This window comes from Camelus ferus, chromosome 13 (genome assembly GCF_009834535.1).
Source record: "Camelus ferus isolate YT-003-E chromosome 13, BCGSAC_Cfer_1.0, whole genome shotgun sequence".
Classification (NCBI taxonomy): domain Eukaryota; kingdom Metazoa; phylum Chordata; class Mammalia; order Artiodactyla; family Camelidae; genus Camelus; species Camelus ferus.
This window is the reverse complement of record NC_045708.1, coordinates 16,713,378-16,719,456: the sequence shown is the minus strand read 5'-3', so window position 1 is coordinate 16,719,456 and position 6,079 is coordinate 16,713,378. Positions and strand designations below refer to the sequence as shown.

Below are 6,079 nucleotides of genomic sequence, written 5' to 3'. Positions count from 1 at the left end.
CATCTTCCAGAAATCCTCCAGAAATCCTCCAGAATGTTTTCTATAGCAGCTGTACCTTCTTACATCCCCATTAGCTCAGTTCCTTAACCTCTCTGAACCTCAGTTTCCCATCGGCAAAGCATCAGTATTGATACTTACCTTATAGATTGGCTGTAAGAATTAGATGAGAAAAAGTAGAGAAAGTAGTTAGCACATAGTAGGTGCTCAACAAGTGGAATCATTATCATTAGAAAACCTGTAAGATTCTGAGCCTGTTCCTTCTGGTTCCCTTCAAGCTGACTGGGCTTCTATGCCAAGTTACCTCCATTTGTTTACCTACTTCTTGAATTTCCCTTAAATTAACTTTACTGTGGAGCAAAATTCCCGCTGCCTGTTCTCTCTCTGTCTCTCTGACACACACACACACACACACACACACACACACACACACACACACACACACACACACACACACACCTTATTTAATAAAGGACTAAGCCCAAGCTAAATGGAAAGGTAAAATTGCTCCCACCCTGCAACATGTACGTTAGAGCTGGAATCAATTACTACGGTGGTTCACAAAGTGTGGAACCCAAACTGGCAGCACTTGGGAACTTATTAAAATACAAATCCTCAGGCCCCACCCTCCAGAAGTCTGTGGTTTAACAAATCCTCCAGGTGATTCTAATGCACCGGAAGATTCCCAAATTGTGGATGAGAAAACAGACCCAGAGAAAGGATGTAACTTGCTTATGGCCATAGAATGATGAAGACTGGAAGCTTTGGAATAACGTGGTTCTGGATGCAATTCCAGCTTCCCTGTTTCCAACTGTGTGACCTTGGGCATGTCCCTTAGCCTACCTTTACTTCAGTATCTGTCTTAGTCAATTCAGGCTGCTATAACAGAATACCATGGACTGGATGGTTTAAAACACATTCATTTCTCAGAGTTCTGGAGGCTGGAAAGTCCAAGATCAGCCAATTCTGTTCCTGCTGAGAGCTCTCTTCCTAGCTTGAAAACGGCAGGCATCTCCTTGTATCCTCACATGGCCGAGGGAAAAATGAACACTCTTGTGTCTCTTCTTTTAAGGGTACTAATCCCATTCATGAAGGCTCAACCCTCAGGAACATATTTCCTCCCAAAGAGCCCATCTCAAAAGGCCATCACTTTAGGGGTTAGGATTTCCACATATGAGTTTTGAGTATACTCGTCTATAAAATGGGAACAGTGTGCACCTGCTACCAGGTTCGTTAAAGGCAGAACAAGGGCTGGAGCTCAGGCCGCCTGATTTCCAGGCTGGTGCTGTTGCCCCCAGGAAACTGGCTGTCAACACTACACCATCCGACAGGAAGGACCCAGGGACCTTAACATTTGAAAGGTGCACATGGAGAGGAGGGCTTTGTTTTATTCTTTGAAGCTCCCAAAAGAAATGCTAGATGATTGGGGAAAGTTACAAGGAGGTAGATCAATTTAAGGGAGAAGTCCCTAACTGGAACAGTTCAGAAACAGAACTGGCCACCCCAAAGGGCAGTGAGAGTTCATCACTGGATGAGTCCAAGCAGCATATGGATGCCTATCTTTGCAGGGTAGGAAGTTGGCACGGATGTTCTCTGAGGTCTCCTCATATGTAACCCTTTGTAGTGGATATGTGGTGTTTGTCTCCTGGGCATTTATTCTTAGGGGAGCTGCCCTTCCTCCACTCCACATGGTTGGAGGGGCTGTCAATTCGGGTGCTCCATTCACCCCTCCCACCCCAGGGGAGGGCATACTACCCAGACTAGCCAATTAAGACTATCCCATCCTCCCTGACCACATCCATTGGTGCAGGGAATGGCATGTGACCCAAGCCAAGACAATCAGAATCTTTTTCTGCCAGGGCCCTCCCAAAGTCACACCCATTCTTGAATTTCCCAGTCTCTAGTGAGCCTGCAGAATTACTTTTTGACTTAAGCCAGTTTGGGGTTTCTGTCCCTATCATTAATAAAAATTTGAGTAATATTACCATATAAAAAGGGGCTTTCCTATTCTTGTACTGGGCCTGTCTCCCCCCAAGCATGGCATTAAAACAACAGCAAGAAAAACAACAATCAAAACAACAATAGTTTCAAACCATTTAATATCTTTAGCCTCTTGAAAAAAAAAATTGCCAAAAGAGATTCTACAGAACGAAAAGTTTTAAAATCCATTTTCTCCACCTCTCTCTTCAGCTTACAGTCACAACACTGGCTCCTAAACTTGCTTCTTTCTTCTCTCCAAGCTCCAGCTGGCTCTTAGCTGTTTCTTCCTCACCTGCTTTTTCCAGTGTTATCCATCCAAACTTGTGGGCCCTTTGTAGACACAAGAGAGAGATGGGGAGGCTGTGACTCCTCATACAGTGATGTGGTTTTATACACATTATTCTCAGGGTTGATGGAGGAGGCATGATTGTAAAATCTCGTCTCTGGAGGGAGGCATGACTATGAAGTCATACTTTCAGAAGAGATACTGAGGTCTTTAAAGTATGAGTCATAGGCCAAGTTCAGCTCAGTAAAATTTAGTGAGTGGCTACCGTGTGCCAGCTAAGAGTCAGGAGTGGGGCTGAGTTGTCTCGGGCATCTGGAATTGGGTTGGTTGAGCCCCAGACATCAAGATTCTGTTACTCACTCTTCATTGATTTCTTCCTGTGTGCCACTCCCTGAGGATATATCCAGGAGGAAAAATATTAAAGGCACAAAAATGATTTCTATGAAATGGTGATTAAGAACTGCTGAAGGAGACATTTGTGGGGACTGGGAGCTGTCAATGAAAATCAACAAACAATAATGAGAATAGAAAAGAGTTTTATTTATATGTTCAAGAATGTCATAGCAGCATTTTAGGTAATAAAAACTAAAAATGTTAAAAAAAAAAAAAAAAAAAGAAAAAGAAAGAAAGAAAGAAAAACGTTTTATTTGAGTGAAATGGAAGACTAGCCCGGAAGCCCATTCCCAGGTTACGCTGAGGAACTGCTCTGGAGAAGCATGTTTTCCAGCACAGTTTTTTATCTTGTCAGAACAAAGAACATTAAACAGGTCAGGGATACAAGATTAAAAAAAAAAAAAGACCAGCACATACACGTACAACTGGTAGAGTCCAGCCTTGGCACCTGGGATGGGAATCTTACCATCAAAGCAGTACCAGTACTGGTGTTCCAGGAAGAGAGTCATTTAATCTTTATTTTTAATGTGAGCATTGTTTACTTCTGATCAATGTGCCCTTTTCTTTAATATAGCCACAAACAGGCTATATTAGTTAGCATAAAATTCAAGTTAACTCATGTGTAAGCCAGAATGACTTCCCTAGAACTCAATCTGTGAAAATTTCCTTTACCAGAACAAATCAAGGTCAGAGGTTAAGGAGGTTTCCCTGAGAAAGTGACTCATGAGCTGAGATGGGAAGCAAGAGTAGGGGTTGGCTGGAAGACTAAAAGACTAGGGGGGAAAGAAGCCTGGGAAGGGATTCCTGGGCACACTGTGTGAAAAGATATGAGAGAGAAAGAGAGAGAGACCAGGAGGACTCCCTGTGTGCCTGGAGCATCGGGAACTGGAGGGAGCTTCATAAGGTAGGTGGAGGCCTGTTGTCAAAGCCTTTGAGAGATCATGAGCCTCATGCTGTGGACCAGAGATTTCAACACAAGCCCCACCTACCATTGAGAGCTTGGGATGTGGTTTGTCCTAAATATGGAAAAGCTCAATTTTGGTTCTTCTACCCTGTGTTGTCTGAAGCAGGCTCATGCAAGTTCAGGAGAGCTGACTGTGTGCATTTCTTCCCAACTCTTGTGTTCAGTGACCTCAACTTGAAACTGACTATGGTGGAAGTATTTATACCACAGAAATTGGCAAATGCTACCAAGCAGGGCCTTCCCCTGACCTAAGAGACCCTGTTGTTAAACATTTACCAGCACCACTGCTTCCACTTAATAATCTGATCCAAAGAGGAGGCTGACATTCCAGCACTGGTGAGAATTTAGTGCTATGATCTTTGCAAACCAGGAAGTGATCTAGACTTGGGTATTTTGCTTTTGTCTGCCTTTAACCATCTGGAGGCTGAATAGCAGAAGTTTTGAACCCACAGGCATGGAGGACAGCCAGACTGAGGTCCAAGTCCCAAACCTGTCACTAATTACCTGTGTGACCTTCGGCAAGCAATGCTACCTCTCAGAGTTTCATCTCTTAAGAGATAATACTCAATTCAATGGGTTCTTGTATGTCTCAGATACTATAATATATAAACTGTAATGCCTGTTGCATAACAAAGACTCAAATAAATATTAACAGTACTGAATGCTGTTTTAGATAAAGAGGTCTCAATAGAGATAAACCCATTTTATTCCAGAAGGACTTATCAGTATTTGACACACCAGAAATAAACTGAAGCAGCACACTGAGGAGCCACATAGAGGCTAGGTCATGGTAACTGGCTGAGATTTTTCTGACCTACATCCATGATGACATCTTTTAAGGTTTTAAGGGATGCAACTTGCTTGACTTTTGTGGTGACAAAATATCCTTTTGTATTGATGCAACAAGGTGTTGAGACACACAGTTTCCTAACTTGAAATTATGGGGTGGAGGGAAAGGGAACAAGAGAAAGCAAGCATGTGGCAGATTTTGTCAGAAAGAACATGTGCCAGTGGACATAGAAAACAAACTGTGGTTACCAGGGGGGAAAGTGGAGGAGGGATAGATTAGGAGTTTGGGATTAACAGATACACATCACTATATATAAAAGATAAACAACAAGGACCTACTGTATAGCACAGAGAACTATGTAATGAGCCAAAATGGAAAAGAATCTGAATATATATGTGTATCTAAATGTGTAACGTATGGATAACTGAATCACTCTGCTGTACACACGAAACTAACATTGTAAATCAACTACACTTCAATAAAAATAACAATTAAAAAAAAAAAACAGGTGCCAGATTCAGACGAGCCAAACGTGTGGAACAGGAGGCAAATGAATACACTTTTGTCCATGTCCTCCCTCCCCGCCACCCTCCTCCCCCAGCCAAACTGCTCCCAGTTCAGTGGGCTTCTGGGTCTGAAAGAGCTGCAGTTCATCAGATAAAGTCACAGTTTCAGAGATTTCAGAGATACTTAGTGTGCCTCCCACATGAGACCTCTTTCATCTTCCTTGCCTTTGAGGTTTGCAGATGGCCTCTGTGAGCCCCTGTTAAGAAGTAGTGACTGAGCTAAAAGCATGATGCATATCCTAGAAACATCCTGAAATTTCTGAACATCTGTGCCCAGGGCCAAACACAGGGCAACCAAGTCCTTATGAAAATGCATTCTCTCTCCCAAGAACTTCTGGGATGCAAGCTGGAAGCCAGCATCTACCATGGAAGTGAGCCCCAGGACTCTCTCTGCGACGGGCGTGGTCCTAGTTCACAGGCTCCATCACAAGGGAATAACGATCACCCAACCCATCCCTGAGGCCAGAGAGTGAACAAAGCAGTTACCCAGAGGCGATGTGACCATGGAGTCAGACAGGTCTGGGAGTGAATCCAGAATCTAGCACTTGCATAAGCTCTCTGGAGTCTCAGAATGGCAGTTTCTTCATCTGAAAAGAGGAAGCAATACCTCCTTTGAGAGTTGTGGAAGGACAGAAAATAACATATTTAATAAAGGAGAGCTATGATTATATTTAGAATAAAAGTGACTTCTTGTTGGAAAAGCAATACATATTAATTTGGCATTAACTCAACTGAATTTACGATGAATTTAATTGCTTAAATTTAGAAATTAAACATGAACAGAAAGAACAAAACCTAAAAAAAAAAAAAAAAAAAACCCTCACCACTCAGGGACAACCACTAATATACTGGTGTATATCCCTCCCTTCAGGCACATGGTTTTAATGGGCCCATCTTTTGGTACTTGATTTTCTGCTACTGAGTGTATTGGAAACATCCCTGAAGTCATTACATATGCTTCGGCAACATCTTTTTTAATGACCGTAGACTAGTCTGTGGTGAGATTGGATCTGATATTTGGGAACTATTACTGTTCAGGTGACCGGTAACACATCACAGGTTTTGGGGTCGGGGGACCGGTTTTCCCTGGAACAAGCCCATGA

The 6,079-nt window shown here is 42.8% G+C and overlaps 1 long non-coding RNA gene across 1 annotated transcript; it reads right to left on the bottom strand.

Moving 5' to 3' along the window:
• Positions 1–2,079: 2,079 nt before the first annotated feature.
• LOC116668300 lies at positions 2,080–5,565 on the bottom strand. Its single transcript, XR_004325422.1, has 2 exons — positions 5,463–5,565; positions 2,080–2,307 (listed from the first exon to the last, which is right to left on the bottom strand). It is a non-coding gene; the product is annotated as an uncharacterized LOC116668300 (long non-coding RNA).
• Between the last annotated feature and the right edge of the window lie 514 nt (positions 5,566–6,079).